Below are 24,165 nucleotides of genomic sequence, written 5' to 3'. Positions count from 1 at the left end.
AGGCAGAGGCAGAGGCACAGACAGAGACAGAGGCAAAGGCACAGGCAGAGGCACAGACAGAGGCACAGACAGAGGCAGAGGCACAGAGGCAGAGGCAGGAGGGGCGATGCCGCCGCGGTCCCGCCCTCGCCGCGCCGGGGAGGCTCCGCGGGCCCCAGAGACACCTCGGGCGGCGGCAGGAGGAGGAGGAGGAGCAGCAGCAGCAGCAGAAGAAGGGCCCAGTCCCGGTCCCAGCCCCAGCAGGAGCTGAAGCCCTGCCCCGCTGCTGTTCCGCCGGCCGCAGGTGAGAGACCGCCCTGGAGGGGAGATGCCCTGGGAGGGTGAGGGCTCGGGGTCGCGCTGCGCGGAGCACGACAGCAAGAGTCGAGGGCTCGATGAGTTTCCCGTGTAATGGTTATTTACTACCTCGTGTGACACCACTTGATACACTTGGGAACGGCGAAAAAGTGTTGGGGCCCATAAACCTCTTCTCCAAGTTTATTTTGCTCAGAAAAGGCGGATTTGGTAAAGCTGCGAGGCCTGAGCACTGGTTCATGAATGGAGAAGTTTGGGGTTGTCTTTTGCACTCAAAAGCCAAAAGCTGGCTGCTTCTTACTAGAGCGTATTTTGGATCCTTTTTGGATTGCACTTTTTTAGCACAATAGGGCTTTAAACTGCTGAAGGAGGTACTTAAATACCAGAGCGTGCTTGAAATATCAGCAGAAGTTTGGTTTGTGTCTTTTTTTACTGCTGAATAGGTAAGTTATTTCTAATCTCCATGGGATGTGTTATGGCATTTTTATAACCACTGGTAATAAAGGGGTTGAAATGCTTTAAAACATATAGAACAGCATTGGATCACTATTGCTGGGATCTGATGTTTGCCAGTGGCAGATGAAGGATCAGGAACGGGGCATATCATCAGCAATGACCCAGGACCATACTCAAGTCTGTTAAGCCTGAGACTTCTGTCATAAGCAGTAAGGATGTGGTCAGCACAAGTGCTGAGAACGGGGCAGAGACACTTTGAAACCTTTTTGGAGACACAAAGTAAATATGCGGTGTAATGTTTGAATTTGGTTCAGCACAGAAGTCTGTTTTTCTCCTGTCAGATGTGTTCTATTTCATCTGTATTACTGGGAGCCTGACACGCTTGGTTGTGCCCCAAGACCCTGCTGTGATAAGTGCTGTGCAAATACAAGGTGGGGAAAATCCCCACAAGTGTACCTAAAAACTTTGGATTTGATTCTGAAGTGGTTGAGATTTATTACAGGGAATAAAGCTTCTGGACACAGCAATATGAAAATTTCTTCATAGTGGGAAATAGGATGTAAATGTACCTGCATTAGTGACCTTACTGTTTTCTGCTAAGATTCACGATGGAAGGGTTGGAGGGGGGGGGTGGGGGTTTTTTTGTTAATAGAAGAGAGGGACCTGGGAACTTCTAAAAGGAGCTCACCTTAAAAAAAAAAAAAAAAAATATATATATATATATGAACTTGTTTATGTCTAAAAAGGAAAAGTACTATGAAGAAATTCTGTAGCTATTATATATTTTAAAGGCTAATAAGAATAATTTCCTATACTATTTTTATGCAAGCAGCATTCCAGGAGAGAAAGAGAAAAATTCCAGAAGGGTTTAATGTTTGTGTCAGAAGTAAATAAATAAAGAGTGGGGAGTGGTTGTTGTATGTGTTGGAGGGGTTTCATTGTTTGTTTACGTATCCTGATCTTTCAAATGTTGAAGTACAGATCTGGACAGTTTTTTATGATCCGCTATAGGTGGAGAAAGAATGTGTTGAGGTGTCATACAGTGCACTCATGGTATATTTGTGTCTATGGTGAATTAAGTACTTCTGAAAAAAGTGTTCACTGGAGTGGGTGACATTAAAACCAGTATTTGCCAAAGTCGCCACACCTTGACAGTTTCCCCTATCCAGAAGTGTGGAACAGAAACAGAGGGGTACATGCAATACCTCTCTGAAAACAGTAAGCCAATATGGATTTCTAATGGCCATTATAGCATGTTGTTTTTGCTTCCAGAAGCCATTAGGAACAGCAATTAGGGTCATTGGGGGTTCTTGTAAAGCAGCCATTAAACTGCTTAAATTTTTTCTTAATGAAACTAATGTCAACACCATTAAGAGTAAACAAAGGAGAGACTTCATTCCCTAATGTATGTGGGTATTTATGTTCTCAGGGCTTGTGCTAAGTGAAAGAGCAGGTGCTGGTTGAGAGCTAATTAGTTTAAGGTGTAAGCCTAGAAACGATGATCACTGTTTTCTGTTAAGGTGGGTGTTTGTGTAGTTGCTAGTTGCTCTTAGGTTAAAAAAAGAAAAAGAAATAGAAAAAGGCAGTATTCACCATGCAATTACAATAAAATCTCTAAATTGAAAACTTAGATTTATTCTTGCGCTACACCATTGACTTGGGTTTAACGCTGCAGAATTTATCAAAATTACTTGTTCTGATTTTAACTTATTATGAAGACTGTAAAACATAGGGTGAAATACTTCACCCGGTGATTGCTCCCTCAGTCTTAGAGTTTGTGTTGAAGCTATGTTTTATCTTTCTGAAAAAGGATCCAGACTACCTGGATTTGTTTCAGATTAATAAAATGTAATGGTCAAACTGCACTCAGCATGTGCAAAGCTTCTGTATTGCAAGTGTCATTTGGGATTTTTCTGTATAGAAATAATTTTTCGTGTAAATCAAGGAGTGTTTTATTGTCCTAGGAAGTCAGCCTGGGAGCTGAGGTGTGTAGGTGCAGCTGGGCAGGAGTGGGATGTGCTGTGGGTGCCACGGGAGGGTCAGTGGCACTGGGGAGCCTTGGCCCCTGCGCTGCCACTCGCTGCTCTCTGCTGTTCTTTGGCTCTCTCTGGCAAACAGTGAGCTCACAAGCAGCTCCAAAGACTTGGGTGCACTGCTAAAGAGTTACAGATCTTCCTTAAATCAACAAGGCTTTTCAGATGAAAGTTGGGACCTGGCTGAGCCAAAGATCTCTCTTTTCTTCCCTAATAAAACCCAGCCAATATTCAAATTTAAAGCGCCATTCGAGGAGCTAACCTGAATACCGCATAAAGAGAGAGATAATCTATTAAACTAACATCTGCAAAGTTTCAAGATGATTATTTGCTAAACTGACAGGATGTTACAGTGTGAAATAGTTTGTAAGCACTGTGTAGTTAGATCATCTTGTATTACAATAAGGAAGTGCAACTTCTTCCTCAGGCCATTACAGCGGACTTCATGAAGAGTCTGTCTCGTGTTTGCTAAAAAAATGAATTTTATATTTTACATTTTGAGAACAGTAAACACATCAATCTCAGATTTTCTCCTACTCTTACTTACAAAACCACAACATTTTCAGCTGGAAAAAAAATGCTGTCTTAAAAAATTAGGAATTTTACAACACTCTTATCTCATAATAAAAATCACTATCATTGTTATCTCCAGAGACTTGGAAATCACTTCAAGTAACTGTTGTTGTTTGTCTTTCACCTTTAACACCATCCTATCTTCCTGAGGCTCCTCAAGTAGGATCCAGGCTCTGTCTTGTGGTGCTGAGCAACAGGGTAATCCATATATGCAGGCAAGGGGGCAAGCCATACATTGGATCTTCCCTTTGGAAGTGTTTTTCTTTGCTTAATAATAACATATGATAGCATAAATATGCTGTAGTGAAATTTCCTGCACGCCATGTGTAGGTTGCTACTGCTGAATATTACCTTTTCAGAGTTAGTAAAGTTAAGGTGTAAAAGGTGGAATGATTTTGTCTAGGTTACTCAAAGATAAACAGCAGAATTTAAGTAGAACCTGGGGCTGTTGTTCCTTTTCTAACCAAAGCATTGCTTTACCTCACTACCTTGGAATTATGACATGTGTCAAAATGTGCCCTTCAAACAGCTTTGTTTTGTGTAGTCTCTTTTCAGTAGCACTTTTATAAAAAATAAACAAACATCCTCCCCTGTAGCAGCCAAGCTGCTGGTTTGATTTTTACAGCACAGGCCCTACAGTTCAGAGGCTTCAGGTCTGTTGTGCATTAAAGAAGAAACAAAGTAAAAGCTGTCTGTCCTGTGGCAGCAGGGCTGTATACACTGCTTTTCCTAAGAGCTTCCTTCACAGCTAATGGCCAAAACGTTCCTCTCTTAACAGCTGTTCTGTAATCCTCTTTTCAGCAATAAAGTAGCTTCTGGTCTGTAATTAGAGAGAAGGAACCAACAGGGTGTGTTTAACTTCTGTCTCTGGGCACAAAACTAAAGTGAATAAATAATGATTCTAGTTAAAAACAGAAATAACAAAGATTACCAAGGCTGCAACTGGCATAAGTCAGAGAAAGGTGACAAGTCTTTCTGAGCAGAGCTGGCTGTTTCTGGCAGCTTCTCCCTCCAGTGCCCCAGTGCTCCATGTGTGCTTTGTTCACTGCAGTGTCTGTGTGTTTGCTCTGCTCAGGTTGCTGCTGGGGCCTGTTGGCAAAGATAATTGAAGGAGGTAATTTTCAGGCTCATTCTCCAGTGTCCTGCATCGCTTAAGAGTAGTGGCAGGGCTTTGTCCCACCTTCTGTTCTGTGGGATGCAGAGACAAGTGCTGTTTGACATGCAAGTTCCCATTCAGCCCACAACGAAAGGAATGTATTTTTCTGAGGTGTTCAGCAAGAATAGCAATAAATTCTATTTTTTTTGATAATGCTGCCTTGTAAATGGCTTGTTATAAAGCCCCAAGCATAGTCTCATAATAGAATCAATACAAAAATGCTTTAAAGGGCTTTGACAAAGTTGTCAGGTCTTGAGACTGCATACTTTATTTCAAGGAAGGAGACAACATAGTAAGTGTTTTATAGGTAGACAAATGTAGAAATAGTTTACCTGTGACTATATAATTTTGGGTTTAGGTTATTACTTTTCACTCCATGGATTTTTGTTATGACTAATAATAATGAGTTAGCATTTCAATGAGTTGAATAAAATATTGCAGTAAGATGCTCTTCATTTGTGCTATAGCCTGGGTTTTAGTCATTACTTAATTATTTACTTAATGTCCAGTCTGGGACATTTTCTGCTTTATTTATATAAAAATAAACATTCATACTGGGGGTTCTTTGAAAGAACTAGTCGATGATCAAACCACCTAGCAGTGACTAATTCTTACTTGAATACCGTTTTCCATCCAGGTAACCAAAATAGTGAGGGAACAAGTGTTCCAATAGGATGACAGATCACACGGAAGGGCTGGGTAAAGAGTGCAGCTGGGAAGGAGCTCACAAAGGTAGATTGGGACAGACTGAGCTCACTAAAGTTTATTCAAACTCAACTGAAATTAATGGCAATGGGCAATAAAGCCCTGATCATTTAAATGCCAGATATTCTCAGCATCTGGCTCTTGTCAACCTGAGCCCATCTGTTGCGGTATTTCAGGCAGGACCTGCTTGCTCAAACAAGCTCAGACTTAGTCAGGCTGTGGGGAAAACCCCAGACTGGGTCAAGTTGAAAGGGGATGAACTTTGTACTGGAGCTTTTCTGTGTGTCTGTCTCTTTTTCCCTGTTATTGCTACTGAGTACATGTGGGAATAAATCAAAAAAATAAGTTGCAGTAGCAGAACAGAATTTTGGTTTCAATTTTCTCATTTGAAAGGAAGTTGGGGTACCGCTATCAGAACTTTCTCATTTCCTGACACTCTTTGCCTGACCTTCTGCTCCTTCTTTACTGGCAGTTTCAGCTGTGAAGATGACAGGCATTTCAATGCCAAGAAAACAAACATTTATATATTCATGAGATACAAGTTTATGGGAATAAACTAATACAAATAACAGAAAATGTGGTAAATGTTTGTAGGCATTATATTTTAATCAGGAACTTGGTTTTGAGGTTAAAATTTATATTCCTCTAGATTTAACATAACTACCAGTCACTTTGTATGCTTGTGAGCAGATTGAGTTTTGGGGTTTTTGGGCCCAGTTTTTCTCTGTTATGAAATATCCACCTTGTTCATGAATTAATGATTTTTCTTTTTTTTCCAGCAAGGTCTTGTGTATATACAGGAGGACACAGCCTCTTTTGGGAACGTCCTGGGAACTTTAAATCCCTTTCTGCTCACTTGTTATGTAACAATGACTAATGATGTTTGAATAAAAAAAGTGTTTTTTTTCTAGAAATATATGACTTTGAGTATGAACGCAGGAGTAAATGCACTGAAGGCTGTGATTTTTATGGTGCAGCTAAGCTGGCTCAAGGAGCAGCTGTCACTAAAAGCCAGCAGCTCTGTTTACTTCCTGCCCCTGTGCTTCCACCACCCCCCCCTGAAGTCGGCACTGGTGCTCATCTGACCTGCTGCAGATGATTCATGAAGCTAAATGGACAAAATGCAATTTTTTTTTCATAGGATAAGCGTTTTTTAAGTATGATTTTTTTCCTCTGTCGGAACAGAACAACCAGGCTAGAGGAAGTGGCCAGAATGTGTTGTTGAACTTCTAGAGAGACGCGTGGGGACAGTTCCCTCCTTGTCAGTGGTGGCTGTACTGTAAAATTTGGCTCCTGGTTATCCAAGTAGTAAGTTACACTTCTGAAAACATGCTGGAAAAGTGATCTGGACTGTGCTTTGGTTGGAGGCATTGCCAGTTGAATTGTTATCCCGATTTCACTATTTCTTAAGAGTGAGCTCTGTTCTGCTGTTTTACATCAGGAAATGAACGTAAAAATATTTCACTGTAGTGCTTTTTAAAAATCATCTGTATTTTTTTTTCAAGTTCCTGAGGAGTATCCTGTTTTGAATTTAGTAGTTTTTACTTTTTATTTTTAGATTGCTAATTGTAACAATTACAAGCCCCCCACTCTCTTCTCCCTCAGGATGCTGCACTTTCAAAATAAGGCAGAAGATGCTTTGCAGCGCTACAGCAGGGGTTGATGTATATTGTGGTTTGCTTGAGACTGTGCAGTGTTATTGCAAATACAAATACACAGCTGTTGAAGGTACTCAGAGCTAGGAGTTGCTCTGAAAGTGAGAATCTGATTTGATAACAGTACAAACACCACGTTTGGCTTTCAAAGAAATAGCAAAAACCCAGTGTAGTTACTTTGTAAAAACAGTTTGATGCAGTTTTTACAGTGCCACAAAAGGCGAAATTCCACACCAGCTGTTTTATTTTCTCCAGTGAGCTGATGTGTTGATTGCTGGCATGTTCAGAGCTCACTTGTGGAGTTGTAGAACACGATTCAGTGACACAGGTTTTCAGTCTGAGCAGAGCTGCATGTGGGTGTTAACTGCTTCTGATCAGGTGCAGACCAATTATTTAGCAATCTTGTTAGATAAAGGAGATTAAATGGCAATTAATGTATCTTATATTGGGAGAATAAAGGAGGAAGTTTTGCTTTTCAAGATTCTGGACTTAGGCAAGAAATAAGAGTTGCTCTTTTCTTATATTGGCTCTGTATTCCATAACCATTTATCAAGCATGTTTACACAGGGATTTTGGTTGTAGTTGTAGCTAAACTGGTTTATCACAGTAGCATTAAACACTTGTTTTACATGTTGAATTAATTTCTGTCCTACTTTTATGCAGGCAGCTGTATTTGGAAATGCATTCTCCTGTACTTGTTTTAAACTGCATTGTTCGTGGTTAGGCTTTTCCTGGAGTTCTCTGCTGCCAATAAAAATGTGTATATGTAAAGATACATGTACATCTATTGGCATAAATAAAGAAAACTAACTAAAGCATCATTTTTGAAGGCCACAGAATCGAAAATACTGTGCTTGTGTCTTTTTATCTTTCTGAATGGCACATTCTGTGCATCAGTACCCCAGTATCTTCATCACATTCTGTATATCAGTATCCCAGGCATCGTTCTTTGAGCTTGTGCATTTACAAACAGCCAATTTTTTAAGAAGCACTAGCCAAAAAAAACCCCAAAACAACCAAACTTACTACTTGCTGGTAAGTAGTTGTAGAAACTATGTGGTTGTAGAAACCATGGGAACTCTGGGAATCAGAAAGCCATGAATCAATTGTTGCAGTTTTCATGTGCTATAAAAATATTCTCATTAGAACCTGAAGGGTTTTCAAGTGGAGAAAAAAGTGAGATCAGGGGGAGGAGGAAGGATTTCTTTAGCTGTGCACTGCCCTCACAGAAATGGGATGGGTTGCAGGCAGGGGAGACCTAATTATATTGCATTATTATTGCACAATGATACTATAGTGGACCCGGGAAGAACTTGCCCTGATCCAGAGTCAGGCTTGGGTTAGTGCCATCGATGGGGGGGACTCTGGAGATACCGGAAGGGAGAACGTAGTGTATGTCTTCTGGAAACCTGCTGTATTTTAGAAGCACTTCTGAAGGCAGCTGCCTAACACATTGGAAATCAAGTTGTCCAGAAATACTTTTTAGTTGCTGTAACCTGAACTGTGCTGTCAGAGCAGTGGCCTGGCAGTGGGCAGGGGAAGTGTGTCAGCTCTGAGTGGGGAACAACTCCATCGCTCTTTCCAGCCTTGTGGTTGAATTTTAATAAGTTCTCTTTTTGTATGCAAGTTAGTGATGGTATCACCCTGATCTGTGCCTTCTTTGGAAGACACCAGTCAGCTGTATTTGTGTCCACCCCATATGCAATGGGTGCTGCCTCTCTGCACCCACTCACTCAGCCTGGACCTTAGGAACAAATGCCCTGGACATTGAAATCAGTTCTGACTCTGTCTTTTTGAAGTAAACAAACTTTTCTGGGATCCCATGTGCTAGTAACACTTAACTCTTGGAGGCATGAGATAGCTGACAGTCACAAAGACATAGAGCTAGTTGTGGGGGGAACTTTTAAAGCAGTTTTCCAGGCGATGCTAGCAATTGCTGGTCAGTGCAAAACAAGCTATACAGCATGCTGTTCCCTGAATCTTTGTTCTTTGAAGTGTTCTTTAGGATTTAGTCAATGCTTCCCAGGCTTCCCACGTCCCTGTTCCTGTACTTGACACTCCCCGTATGGGCTTTGCTTCGTGAGAAGGATCCAAGCAGACTTTGATTCTGGTTCCCTCTGCTGCTGTGCAACTGCTGGCCAGTCACAGACCCTTGGGTGGTCTGTTGCATGGTTACCCTACAATTTGAGTTCAGACCTGAAAAACTGGTTTTTATATGCACCTGTTCTGCTAGGGAACAGCCAGGTGGTTGTGGATGATCTTTGCTGGTGTCTTATTCAGCAGAGGAGGCTGAGTGCTGCTCCTTGCAGTGCCATCCAACCAGCCCTTCCTGTGCTCCCCTTGTCAAATGAAGGACTCTTATGTTTAAAGAGCTTTAGGAATGTCCAGGAAAACTTCAGATACATGTAGGCTCCTGTGACAGCCATGAGGAATTTGAGATTACAGAGCAGAGCTGCTTATGATAGCAGAGTTTCCTCACCTCCCCCAGCAATGCACACAGGCTGCACAAATACCTTCTAACATAAATGTATATTCTTACACCAGGGGAGCAACATGGTAATTATGGCCACAGTAGTTTTTAGACAATAACCTAGGAGGGTGGCTGCACAAAATGTTGTCAGGGAGCAAGTTAAAATGCCTTTTTTATTACCTCTGTATGCTGTTATCCAACATAAGGTAAATTGTGAGACCAGTTATTCTGCTTTTCTTTACAGGAGGCTGTGAGTTTTTACATTGGCAGTTACTATGGGAAATTTTACATGCTATTAATCTTCATGTTTTAATTGATCTGCTGATAATTTGTTTGTATAACTAGGTAGGTAGTTTTCTTTGCCATGGTAGCCTTTAAAAAATCTTTAAAATCTGGATAATTTGATAATTTGGACAGATCATTTGTAGCACACAAACTGTATTGTGTGCCATTTTATTGGAAGTAAACCCTGCATCAGAATGATCTCAAGATGTAGTTTTCTCTAGTTCTAACCTACTTGAGATGATTGCTTGTATTCCCATAAACTATTCACTAATTGTTAATTCTTTTCTATGTTGCTATATAGCTAACAGCATAGGGAAGATAGGCAACAGTGAGTTTTATTCACCTGCCCTTTCTCTTTCTAAAAAAGCCAAGCCTTTTTTTATAACATGGTAGTAACATGAGGGGTTACTGCACCTTCCTTGCAGTATTGCCAAACATAGCTTTTGGTTTTGAATTGTTTACAAAAAGAAAAAAGCCTTTCAGAACTGTATGCTGATTCCTCACTTCTCTTACGAATTGTTATCTCCTTTTGGCTGAATGTGAGTGTTTCTCTGCAGTCAAATGCTAAAAACTTTGTTTAAAACACAAAATGTGACTTAGGGTCCACTAAAAATGTCTGCTAACCTTAATATTCTGATAAAACACCAGTGCTGTGTCAGTGGTCCTAAACGTTCTTATAATTTCCTTCCTGTCTTAATGACGAAGTCAGCAAACTTTTAAACAGTTTCTTTGGACCTTTAGTTTTTTGCATATATTTCCCAATAACTTCAAGCATACTAATTGAAGAACTATATGGCGAAGGTTATATGCTCTGTTTCTGGAATGTACCATTTTGGGTTTTGTATTGATGCAGTTACCTTGAGTTTGTACAGTAGCTTGTTTGTGCAAGAGACTAATTTCTGACCAGAACTAGATATACTGCGTGCTCAGAGTACTGACACAAATATCTGCTTTTATTGATGAGCTTCCTGACTTTTCTTTTGTCTGACTCTTGCCAGAATGAGAATACTCCTTTTCTTCTTTGGGGTTTCTTGACCTGCAGTCTGAGTTCCTTGATGCGTCATTCACTGAATCATCCCTGTTCCTTAGACTGACCTCCTCTTGATCCTTTCTGTACGGTCATAAAACCGAGGCAAACTGGGACAATCACTCAAGGGCTCAGAGGAGGAGCCAAGTGCTGCTCCCTGGCTGCAAGGGGGGAGTATCCATTTGTGTCCAGTCTGTATCGGCTCTGGGGAGGTCACTCACACACAGCCCTGTCAGAGCCCCTTGGGAAACATGGTTTTGTGCTAACGTTCAGATTCATCTCAGCCAAAGGAGGAAACGTTAAAGGAAATTGATAAAATCTAACACCACTTTAAATAATTGATGTATTAGTTATTATATTTGCTGTCATGAATATATTTTTTCTGCAAAATCTTAACTTTTGTTTATTCTGGTTGATTTGAGTCTTGCTTTATGTTCATAATACAGATTTATTTTCAGCTGTGATGTTGATAAAGTGGACATCTAGTGCTCATAGTACGTGTAAAATCTCTCTTATATTTGGGATGCTTGATTTGCAGCTTTGATTTTGCTTCATTTTACTTCTTTTGTCAGCCCGTCTAGGAAATCAGGATTTCGTAAATCAGTGGTTTGGGTGGAGAGTTCAGTGATTGTTGGTTTCCATATTCATCACATTTAGACACTAGCTGGTGTCTAAATATAAAAATTTATCTTAATGCTTTCTTAATTTGTGCTTGACATCTGCAACTGACAGTGTACAATATGTTTCCCAACGGGACACTTTTTTCTTTTACCCCACTGATTTTCTTTGAACATCACTCGAACTTTTGCACATTTCTTGCAAATCTGCTGTCTCCCCCACACACCTTTTTTTAAACCACCTAAAGATGGGAGCTTGTGTGAAAGACATAGAAAGCCTTTTTCTATGCTTGTCACTGAACACTTCCAGTGTCTTTTTGTAAAAATGCTGTGGAGCAGTTAGAGTGTTTTGAGATCTAAGTTTTGACTGTTTGCTTACAATTAATTTCAACTTATTTTATCATCTGGGGTTTCTTTGTGCTTATACATGCTTATAGGTATATTTAGCAAATAGCCAGTGATGAAATTATTGGTATAGTCCAACATATATGCACCTGAACAGAGTAATTGCTAACAGTCATTTTTAAGGAGTGGATTTTAACAAAAACACATAACAGGCATTTTCACTTACATTTTATTCCTTCCCTTCCTTGTTTCTGACTTGCAGGTCTGTATGCTTAGGCTTAGCATGGTGATAAAGTAGTAGAAATGTGGGTGTAAACCAGTGTTTTATGATTTAAATAAAGGTTACAGCATTTTTATGTCTGTGTGTAATACATAGAGTACCTAAAAATGTAGATTTGCCTGTTTTATGCACAGTTAAGGTCACTGAAGGGTTGCATATGGCTTATGATTTTCCTTACCCTGAAACATTTGATTGTTAGTTCCTGTATGAAGTGGGCTAACTCAGAGATAGATATGAACATGGGGTTTATCATATTTTGCATTATATGGTATTTCAGTAATTTCTGCTTCATTTGTTAAAATCAATTTAAAACCAACAAAAATGAGCGAACTGTTAGTGTGTGGGGTTTGGATTTGTAAATATGTGCGGATTATGTTACGTCAGAAACACTCTACACACGTAAATGTTTGGCTTTTTCTTTTCTTTATCGCTGGGAGCTCATATGTCTTTTGAGATGGCAATCAAATGCAAAAGTACTTGGTTTGGAGATTAGCCTCTGGAAGGTGCGCAAGATAAAAAACATATTAGAAGCTGCAAATTGGTCACATATGTTTGATATTTTTTCAGTTTGTGTGCTTAACTGCATTCTGCCTAACAGAGTGAGCTAAACTTTTCAAATAGTTCTTTTTATCTGCAAAGTCCCTTAATTCTTCCTTCCCTATTTCCTGCTCTTGAATACAGATTCTTTTGGTGTATATCTTGTCATGCAAAAATTGTAAGGTGGAAGGGAAGAGCACTTTTTTTTTTCTCCTCATGAAATTACTGGAATTTTAGGCAGCAAACTTGAAGTGTGATTTAGTGGTGGAAGCATAAACCTGAGTACTGCTCACAGGGTGATTCTAGCAAGTCTGATTTATTTCTGGCTTTTTCATTCTGTGAATTGTTGATAGAAATAAGAGTACATGAGGTCTGATTTACTCATCCTGGAAACTCCCAGACAAAAGTGGAAAGCGTTCTGGACATTAACAGTAATTTGGCTGCTGGAAGTTGCCCAAAGTACTGGCAGCGTGTTCTTGCTCTTACTGAAAAATAAAGTAGCAGTTCTCCTTTCTTTAATAAGTGTGTTTCTGTTTGGATCCTGCTCAGCAGCCTGTTGTGAAAGTCATCACTTCTAATAGAACAGTGCCCCAGGGACCAGCGCAAGGCATTGATGGGCTCAGGGCTGACTCAGCATAAATCGTTGACACTGCTCATCTAGAAAAATGATGCAACTACAACTCTCCTCCTTGCTCTGGGAGAACATCTTGGATCTCCTCATTCAGTTTTCAGAGGTGGGGTGATCCAATCTGACTGGGGTGAGTCTTCGCTGCTTGCATATATTTATCTGTCCCTGTTCTTTTCAGTCTTGACTATTTCCTGCAGGTCACAGACTGTGCATAACTGAACTATTAATGGCTTTTGTCATACGTTAGAGAATTTCACACCACCCTGACTACTTGCTTAGTGCTAAAGGCATTGAGAGGTCTGTTTTCCCCTGAGAAGCTGATCTCTTCTATTCCTGGCTCTTGCCTAGCATCTCTCTGGGCTGTTCCTCATCTTGGGGCACATGTGGAAGCACAGTTCCTCCCTATGACCACTGCAGCAGCATTTTTAGGTTAAGGAGCACATTCCTGCTGTCACCTCGTTGTTCTGCCTCTGCTCTGCAGCCAACTGCTCTCAGCTGTGCTGGCTGAGGTGCCCTCAAAGCTGCTGCACACCATCACTGACCCCATATGCCTTTTGGACAAAAAGAAACAAAACCTAGGAGAGACAAATGGTTATTTTTGAGTTGAACTGACTTTATGTAGTTCTAGAAACAGTGACATGCACGTACTGAAAGAATGGTTTGGCAACAAGATAGGAATAAGTGGTGGGGAGGAAGAGGGAAGAGGAGGAGAAACTTGTTGAGAAATATTACTGTAGATGCCCCTGTTGCAGAGCCATAGCCAGGACCTGTGGGTTTATTTCTTTAAAATGGAGAGCAAAACTTCCTCTCTAGGTTTCTGTTCATTAAACTGACCTAAACTCTGTGTGTAGGGAGGATGGTGATTTATGAATAAACGCTTACTGGCCGCTGAAGATGTTTGTAATTGAGCACATCCCCAACACCTCCCATTCCACATGTAGGCCCTCCCCCATTATATCTGGTTTGCTGCTTGGGCAGGGAGCTGTACCTTAGCAATAAGGAAGCTATGGCAAAGGTGTCAGCTTGAACTGTACCTCAGTAGTGGTGGTGTTACAGCCATGTGAAAGGAATGAAAGGAACCTCATGATTTCATCCCTTGTTCTGTCACCCCTTTGCTCAGAGATGCTGATTCCATTTGCTACTGGAAAACTAGTGTTAAATGAAAGATCCCCCCTCGTTTCTGTAAGTGAATTTACAGCACTGATTCACTGTGTTGTTTTTGTAACCACCATGTCTGTCAGTGGGAGCTGAAGGACGGGCATTCTGCTATCCTTAACATCATGCATTCTTATCTAATTATATATTTATTTTTGAAAATATAATGCTATTACACAATAACTTAATTATTATTTTATGTGATATTTAAAGCCCAGCGTTGTGCTTCCTGGCACAGCTGAACAGACATTCTCCTCCAGGAATTATATCAGTTTCTGGAAGTAGGAGAATAAAATCCAGCAAAAGATTTAAGTGCCAACAAAGATGTTTACTGTAATGAATTGTTATAGTCAAAAATTATTTGTGCCTTATTAGCTTGGGACTACTGTATTCCTAAAATGTCTTGTGAGTATTCATTTATGTTGTTGGCATCTTTTGTGGGTGGATGTTGGCATTAGGTCAGTTCCTTTAGGAGAGAAGAAAGGGGATGCTGCACACTTGGAGCCTGTCAGAGAAAATCCATAGGAGGGATGAAAGAAAATGGATTTGACTTCTTGGTTTAAATATAGTTGTCCTTCTCATACAGGGGCTAAGGGCTTCAGAAGGTTTTGAGAATTTGTATGTGCACAAGGTGGAAATACGGGATTACAAGGATGAAAAATAATTCTGGAATTTATTGTGCTTTAACCACAGGATGTGGTTATTGAAATAATGTTCTTGGGCTTTTGGCAACAGTTGGCTCTCAGGCCTGCTCTTAAACTGTGCTGAACAACTTCAGCGGAAGTCAGAAATAATCAGAATTTTGAACAGCTGACACTAATTTAAGTGATTTGTGCTTCTACAGGAACTCCCTGATCTACCAGGGAAGATTTGACCAGTAAACTCTCAAGTTTGGATTCTCTTCCCAGATCTGCTCCTGATGTGCTTCATTGCATGGGTTTTGGTTGAGCACTTTCCCTACGTGTAACTGCTGGCTTTCTCCTTGGGGTTCTGTGCAGAATGTGAGGTCTTTGAATCATGGTTATCTTTAAGAAACAGGTTGGACCTTTGGGCTATGGCTGATGTCCATCAGTGGTTTTCATTTCGTTGGGGCATAGTATTAATGAAAACTTGTTGTTTCCTTCCTCAGTGTCTGAGGATAAACTCGGGATGGATGTGTTGTAGCGTTCAATTACACTTTCATTGAAGGATATTGCTTTTTCTCAGTTTTGAATGATTACTTCCTAGATTGCAATTTCTCAATTTTTGTCACTTTAATTTTTTTTATCTCATTATGCCATTTGATCTGATGGTGACTAGTTGATTTTGAATTATTAGTTCAGTACATTTTCTGTCTCATTTATTTGAATTAAGTCTCCCTAAAATTAATCAAGGACTGTGCTTGTTACATACATGACTGCTGTTGAGTGCTTTTCTGTGCTCTAATACTCCAAACTTAAAACAAAGGAAATATCTGGAAAATAAAAGAGGTTTTACTAAGTATATAAGTTACCTTTTTTTCCATACTGTAAGGTTTTGGGGTTTTTTTTGACTTTTGACCAGTTTTAGCTTAATAAAGTTCAGATAGTTAAAAAAATCCAAAAAAGCCCCAAACCACCAAAACACGATAAAGCAAATCTGTGCTGCAGGTGCACCATTGATCCAGCAGCTCAATACCACACAAATAACAATTTGGTAGGTGTGAAAAGCAACTGCTGCTGTAGCAGCAAGGTGCAGGGCTCATAATGTAACTGGTTGAATGTTCTTCAGTTAAAATGAAAGTGCCCCACAAGCTGTTGCTAGGGAAATAGGCTCCTGTGGTTAGTGCTGAATGCAGAGAGGCTTGTCTGTCTTGTAGATCAAAAATTGGCTCCAAGCACTTTGTGTATCACTTTACTGCCGGAAACTTGCTGCTTATCAGCAGACTGCTCTCTGTGCCTCTGAGGAACTTCAGTTACAAATACAGAGAGAATCTTTTTCTTTTTTAACTCTCTTCCCTTTACATTTTGATGTGGAGCATTTCTCCTGTGCATTATCTTTGTTTATAATGTCTGTGTAGGACAGAAAGTATACTGTCCCCAGGACCTGATCCTGAGGTAACACTTCTAGGGAGCAGCGCCTTGATCCCTCTGTAACTAAAGGGAATCTTGCATAAAGCTGTTTATCAAGGGCTCTGACCAAAATTATGTTTTTAGGCATAGATTTTAAAAATTAAAAAAAAAAGTAAAAGTCAGTGAAACTTTGTCAACTTGGTGTTGACATTATTCTCTAAAATCACACTGTAATTCTCTAGAGTGTGTTACAAATATGAATAACTACAACTGAGCACCTTCATAAACATGGGATGATTTTTAAAACTCTCATAGTTAATTTTTCTAAAAGGCATTATGATATTTCTGGGACATCCTTCTCATGTGCTGCTCTCCAGATAACACTGGTCCATTTCAAAGGAACATGAGGCATCTCATGATTATCAGAGACTCATCCTTAATATTGGATACATAACACAGTGAAAGTAAAGCAGCAGCTTATGTAGGCATTCCAAATTGAACATGTAACAGGTTTAATGAAGTCTTATTTTTATCTGCTTTTTACGCATGCTCAGACACATCAGATTTATATCTGCCTTTTCAGATGAACTCTGTGAGATATTCTTGTGGTTTTTCCTCTCATCTCTCTCCAAGGCTGCCAAAAGCCTTTGTCAGGGTTTTGACCTTTTTCATAAGAATATTTTCCAGTTTTCACCCAACTTTTATGAATGCTGATGTATGTAGGACTTGGCTAGGTACAGCTAACTCCTGGCCAAAATCTAATGGAAATGGCCACAGCCGTCCCAGGGCTTAGGTATGAGCTAGACATTTAACCCACTGTGACAGAGTGGAGTGCCTATTTTGAGTGGTGGTTCAAGTAGTTTGTATATTTTACCAAAAATTTAACAGAAAATGGCAATAGATTGACTTTAATTCTTGTTGTGATAAAATACTTTGCATCCATTCTGATTTTGTGCCAGATTATTTGGCAGTTTCCCTTGCCTTCTGCTTTCCAAAGTGGGTCCCTTGTGACACAGCTTTGGGGTGAGCTGCGAAGTAGATGTTGATACTGTCTCTTCCCAACACAGCTGTTTAACTTGTATCAAGTTCCTCAGTGGCATCCTAATTCAGATTTCCTGCTCTGGGCCTCTCTTTGGGTCATTGTTTCAACACTGCTCTATAACCATTTACTCCTGGGTTCCTGCCCCTGGTGAGCGTGCACTGGATTCCAACAAGGAACAGTGAGGAACCAGGGCTCCTGCCAGTGCCTGGTGCTGTGCTGAGGTGTTGAACTTCTTTGGCATCTTGTCACATCTGCAGAGTTGTTCCCAGAATGCATATGAAGAGGATAAGGCAGGAAGAGAATGAGACAAAACCAGGAGCTGTTATGCATGTTATGAATTCCCCTACTAGATACCTGGTGCACTGGGTTCAAGGATGATACCTAACCACGTCTTGTCATCATCTGCCTAACTGGAGACAAAATTTTCTGTTCACAACGTCCTAGGAATATGCATTTCTGCCCTTCTTGTATTCCAAGACAAGCGAAATTAGTGTCAGAATCTCTTCATTTGCACACTAGCAAGTAGATAAGTCTTTATCCAGAGTTACAAGGTCCAGAGAAGGAATGTTTTGTTGGTGTGGTTTTGGTTTTTTTTTCAGCTGTTTTCCTGCCATATTGTCATATTTGCTGATCTGCAATATTTTGAGTTGTTTTGAATTATATATTTTTTAATTTAAGTTGCTGTTCTTGGAGCGTTGTTTTTTTGTTTTGTTTTTTTTAATCGCTGGTATTTGATCTTGTGTGTAACAAAACTTCCTGAAAAACGTAGGACTTTCATTATCTATAGTGTTGACAAAGTTAGTTACACATTCTTACCCTATTTTTAGCAGTGCCCTTTGTTGTCATGAAGGGACAATGCTTGAAACGCATTGGGATCAGTTAGCATAAAGATGATGCCTCTCATCAGTCTTGAGCCTCCTTCTCAGGCATTTCCAACTATGATGAAGTGTTTCAATCAAGTTATACTCATGCATGCCACAGTTAGTTAAGTACTTTTTCTTCTACTGATTGTCTGGGTAAAGGTTCATAAAATATATGATGGAAATTGAGTATATTTTTCTTCCTTGAACTATGAGGGGAGGAAATAAAGCATTGTTAATGCCTACAGTGGTCACTGGAGTAAAGATTCCCTGTCTTGTTGCAGGTTCCTGTGTGTGCTACATCAAAAGATTTAGTGTCAAGGATTACACCTGAGCAGGCTGCACTCAGTATCCTGCAGGAATTCCAAAATGAGTGAACAGACCATGGTGGAGTGGAGAAATATGGAATTTGCCAATGAATCCTGTGGCCTGTAACAGTAAGCAAACAACAAGCACGCATTTCTTATCAGTGGACCCAGTAAATAAAAGCCTGGTGTAATCTGCTGTGCACAGCTGAGCTTTGCAGTCCAGGTAAAAATGCTTTCTCAGTGCTGCTGGTTTAGCACCCAGCCCTGGGGGCCGGCTGGGTGCTGAGCAGTGTAACCTTCACTTGGGTGTTCGTGGTGCCTCACTGGTTTGGAAGGTTCTTCTGTGGACTTCACGTCACTTTGAGGCAGTAACTGCAAGCTGTTTTGAGAAGTGATTTTTGCCACATCCTGAAGATTTGCTGTGTCTGGGGTATTATTTCAGGTTTGGAATTAACTAGCTCTGCTTTAATACTCATTAACTGGCCTTAGTATCAGCAAATCCAAAGGATAAATCTGCTTCAGGAGAATTTAATTTAAAAGTGTCTGCTTTGTTTTAGCTGTGCCAGGTGAGATATCCACATTTGCCCTGGTGAGTCAGTGCTTTGCATGGTGCAAGTTTCCAGTGGCCTGTTGGAGTTGGAGCAGTTTGACAGGGCTGGCTGTCAAACAAAGCTTTGTAAATGGTAAGATGAAAGATAAGATGAAACAAGAAGAGTGATAGTGATTAGATCTGTGTTCAGACATCTTAGTATCTTAGTAGACAATCAAAACTTAATGTAGAAAAAAAATTCCATGAGGCATGTTGGTTGTCACTGGAAAGCTCTCACTGCTTCTGCATGTTTCCCTCTTTATGATCCAAAGGAGCTCACCCAGGCCCTTGTGAATGTTTGGCTCCTGTGGCCCTTTGGATCAATGATAAATATGTACACAACTCCTAACAGTTTTCTAGTGTGTGTTGCTGTCAAGTGAGACTGAAAATAGAAGATTTCTGAGGTCTGCAGTCGTTTATCATTGTTTTATTTCAGAATGACTCCACGAAGGACCTTTCCAAAACTTGGTATTACATTTTGGAAAACTTTTAAAAAAGAATTGTGGGTGTTTGACAGCTTTGTGTCCTGAGGTAGGGTATGACTCTAGAAACAATGCTTCCATAAGAAATGTCTGTCTCCTTGGTGGTGTTTTTAATATTTAACCTCCAAGGGAGGGAACTTCCTTATTGCAAGTGTTAGTTTTAGTTTTTTTGGCTGTGAAGTATGGATGTGGTGGTGTAACAAATGTTGCACAGTTAAGTTTGGGGAACGTTAAAATTCCCCTGTAATAAATGCTACAGAGAAATAAGATGTTTAAAGCAGGTATTTGATAGGACTTACTCTTGAAGTACTAGTCATTACTTAAAGGGGGTTTTGGATTTCATCTGTCTCCTTACCTTCCCCCTTCTTCCTTAAATAGTACAAAGACTTTGTTTTCACAAAGGTTATTTTATACATTAACAAATATATTTGTGCTGCAATACCACCCTGCAGTGCACTGCTCCGAGTACTGATGCACAATCATGTTTTTCTGTGTCCATCTCTTGGCCTTGGGCTGAGTTTTATGTCCAAAGTGACATTGTTTCGGGAAGAGTTGAGTAAGCAGAAATTCAGAAGCAGCCATGTTTGACAAAATAATTTTAAAAAATACTTTGTTCTGTAAAAATTAGAGAGTGGGACAAAAGTCAAGGAAACTGAAGTTGTTGTGTCATTGCATTGTTTGAATTTCAGATGTCAGTTTGTATTTTTATTCACTTCAGTGAGGTGGGAATATTTCAGGTAGGAGAGAGAGGAGCCTCCTTCTCTGTTTTACTGGTTTTAGATGGACTCAACTGAAATCGGAAGTGATTTCTTATCTTACTCAGGGCAGGTTTTATCTTCTTCCTGCCTTGTCCCATGCCATATTGTCATTGCACCTGCTCTGTGCAAATACACTATTTACCTAGAGGTGGGAAAGACTCAGTTCTATGTTGAACTGTACATTCCCCTTAAATAACTATGTGAGACAGGAAAAAAATGAGAGCAATATATGATGCCCATTACACTCTTGTTCACAGTGATTTTCAAAATTTTTGTTATTTTTTTACTTTTTGCACATCTGTTGTTGTATCTAGTCATAGACGAGTCCAGTTACATCCCAATACTCTGGCTCTGTCACATCTGTGCTTCTTGACTGCTTTACTGAAATAGGTTATCTGAGGCATATTCAGAATATTGCAATACAGGTGACAGAGAATTCATTCTATGTGTAATTAATTATACTGAGCATAGAAAACTTGTCAGCCTGAGCTATTTTATTTGCTGTCTGTCTGTCTGTAATCTAAATGGGACAATGCCTAAAAAAAACAAATTGACAGTTCAAACACACCTTTCTTGAATTTTTGTTTTATTGCTGATTTCAGCAGAGACTCAGTATTACTGAGTGTGATGCATTTTTTTTTCTTAAGAAACAGATCTTCTGAAAATGTCAGGAGTTTTACTTTCTGTGAAAATCAGGGATATTGTAATAGAAATTATTGGGTCTTACACACACAAGGACTCTGTCCTTATTTCTGTCTCAGCTGAAAATTCCTCATAGTGCTGAAATTCAATGTTCTGTGTTTCAGGGTTTTTTCTGCAGTTTATATAGCTCAATATTGCAGGTTTTAGTGCTTTCAATAACTGCACAAACATTCTGCTTTTGATATAATTAAACTGAAATTACACATTGAAATCCATCCTGGCTTCTGAGGACACTGTGTTCAAAGACATGAATTTTAAATAGGTCTGAAAACTGAAAGTGTAAGGGCAATATTGACTTTTGCTGTGATAAGTTCAATTTTAAATCAGCTAAAGTCAGAAAATCTATCTGTAATATGTGACAGGGGGTCGGGAAGTCAAGAAATAATCACATACCTTGGTTTGGAAAGATGCAAAGCACAGCTCAATTCTCTTCTGGTGTGATGTATCTTTTTACACCCTGGAGTTTGCTGCTTGTGAAAACCAGTGTTATAAAAGGACTCCTCCTCCCCCGCCCCGCTGAGCCAGACCCAGCACTTAATTATAAGGCTTAATAGATTTGTTGGTTGAACCACTACGTGTTTTCACAATTAAAAGTACCTTAGAACAGTAGTAAACTCTCACATATAGTTCTGTTGCATCAGTCTGGTTATATGGACTTTTCTTTCTTTTTTACTAACTTAGTTTGTGAGCTTGTCTTAAATTACCAATCAGTTTTCTGAACCATATTCTGTCACTGTTTTCTGTCCTACCTGGATCAGTAGCACAGAGATTTCTTTGTGACTGTAATCTCTTTCCACAGAGCACATCCTGTAATAATACTGGTAGTTAAAAATGAGCAACAAACACCCTCCCCCCGCCCCCAGCTTTAGCAGTGGTACCCTTGATATTCTTTTTCTTAGGCTGTGGACCCGTGAGAAGTGATGAGTCAGTTTAAGAGCTCACTGCTGTGCTTGCTTTCCTACTTGTGGTTTGCTTTTCCTTTCCAAACCCTGGGCCAGCTCTGGAGATCATCTATACCTCCGCTACCTGCTGCACTCCCCCACCCTGACAGGGAAGTGACCTGCCAAAATTGTCTTTCTGTTGCTGTCTTTGGTGAATGGGCTCTGCAGAGAGCCCAGCAGGAGCTGGGTGCAGGCACCTGGCACAGGATGGGGGGTCTGAGTGGGCCAGACCTTCTCCTTTGGCTGCTCAGAGCTGGCTCTTGGACTCAGCAGCTTACCAAACCACAGCCTTTGTTATTTCACGTCTTCCGCTTGTGCAAAAGACTGAAGGACTGTTTCCAAATTAAACAACTTGTTATTTATTCCTACTTTAAAAAGTATTGTAGAACAAACATTATGAGAAGACTCAATCTACCAAAATAAGAATGTGAATTTAAAAAGTTCTGTTTCAATGCTTTCTTTGCAGTACATTTAGCACTATCATTGCTGTGGCTGTCAATGTTCAAGGGCAAAGCCTAAGGGATGTACTGTCACTGATTGCTCTGACATGTCATGAGATTTTTTTTTTTCGAATGACAGTCTACTTTTTGTATTGATTTGGCTTTTTAAGGTAAATATAGTTCTGAGTGCTGATGAGTTGAAGTGGGTATGCTCAGTTTTTGTGAGAAAATAGAAGGTGAATATAAGTAAGATTTTTTTTTTCTGTATTGCAGAAGGAGCTCTTCAGCAAGAAAGGTGAGATTTCACATGAAAAACTTCAAAATATGTATAAAAAGAGGTTCACCTTTGTAAAGACACTCACTGATAGCAGATAGATCATTAAAAACACACCTCTTCTTCACTCAATATTTTTATATGAGTAGAAAAAGCCAAGATGGCTGCAGGCTAGCATTTGAAAGCAAAGTCTAAAAGGAAGAAGTGTTGTCTTTAACATGAATGGTATTTCCTGTGATCTTTGGATTGCTAAAGTTCATTTCCTAGACTGAAATAGTTGTGGAGTCCACTAGACTGGAGATTATTTTTACTTGAGATTCATAATTCAGCTACTAATCTCCTTCAATTATTCTGCTGCATGTTTATAGATTCCTGGTTCCCTTTTAATATCTGCTAATGGGTAATTACAGTCAGAGATCATTCTTGTCATGGAAATTGCTAAAGTAATTTCAGAAACACTGTTGTTATTTGTGTGAAACAAAAGATGGACTGAAAATCAAAACTGTACTGTCTGTCTGGTGCTGTAGTAGTTATAGAAGAAAAAAGTGGTTCTGCTTGATTTTATACTGAAGATATTGAGAGGAATAAGGCAATTTATATTGATTTGCTTGGTTCTTGCTATTAGGGTTTGTTCTAATATTTCAGGGTGACACTGCTCTTTGGTAACTAGGCAGCTCTGGGTGATCAAGACTTGAGTCCTTGGCAAATGAACAACTAAGAGAAAAAATACTTTATAAATTATCCAGGTGGTTACTGTGGCTGTGTTCGCTTGTGAATACATCAGGAGCTTTGAAATTAAAAACAGAACCACAACATACTTGGATTCTGTTTGGAAAGGCTTTCACTGGTCGGGAGCTGCTGTGAATAATTCTCTCAAGAGAGGGGGAATAGGATGTTGTCACTGACTGTCTGTCCATCCTGGTGTGTGAGCGACAGGGTGGGCAGGAGGGTGCAGGTTTTCCAGGCCCCCTCCCCTGCCTGTGACTGAGCTAGCACCTGGAAACTCTTCACACTCTGCAGAGGCAGAGAATAAAGGAAGCCATCCCAAGAGCTGTTTTGTTGTTATCAGTCTGACTTTTGTATCAGATAGCACATCATTCATTCTGTTGCTCCACCGTGCATTGCTGGGGGAAGACTGCTCTTTGTGCCAGAGCTCCAGAGGGAGCTCCCTGGGATGGGTGATTTTGTGCTCTTCTCTGCTCTCTCCATGTCTTGAATGCCCTTCCCTTTCCCCTTCCCCATCTGCCCTCACACTGCTCCATGCAGACAACTGCTGGGGAAGAAGGGGACAAAATTACCCCATGCATCAACACCCTTGGGCTGGTGTGTGTTTCTTTAAAACACTTGGGCTCTACAGGCTCTGTACAGGCCATGGCTATTCTGCAGCTTTTGAGTCCAGGCCAGTTCTTAAGAAAACGTGCTGGATTGACACAAAGCACGGTGGACAGCTTTAACTAGCCTGGGAGAACATAAGGGCTTCAGTCCAAGCCTGATAGACTAATGAAATATTTGCTTTCGTATTT

General features: G+C 40.2%; 1 protein-coding gene across 5 annotated transcripts in view; it reads left to right on the top strand.

The window, feature by feature from the left end:
• Nucleotides 1-221: 221 nt before the first annotated feature.
• The window catches only part of ADCY7 (adenylate cyclase 7), a 60,548-nt gene continuing 36,604 nt past the window's right edge, over nucleotides 222-24,165 (top strand). For 3 of the 5 annotated variants that reach the window (XM_042027531.1, XM_042027530.1, XM_042027526.1), the window contains exons 1-2: nucleotides 222-283; nucleotides 18,433-18,585. The gene's annotated coding sequence lies outside the window, so the exon portion shown is untranslated. Of the gene's footprint in view, nucleotides 284-18,432; nucleotides 18,586-19,013; nucleotides 19,140-24,165 lie in introns of all 5 variants that reach the window. The other 2 variants (XM_042027527.1, XM_042027528.1) reach the window with 2 other exon arrangements.

Source organism: Corvus kubaryi, unplaced genomic scaffold, assembly GCF_017639235.1.
Source record: "Corvus kubaryi isolate FWS band 111438036 unplaced genomic scaffold, C.kubaryi_AGA036_p1.0 37300, whole genome shotgun sequence".
Classification (NCBI taxonomy): Eukaryota; Metazoa; Chordata; class Aves; order Passeriformes; family Corvidae; genus Corvus; species Corvus kubaryi.
The sequence above is the reverse complement of the archived record's forward strand: the minus strand, read 5'-3'. Positions and strand labels throughout refer to the sequence as shown.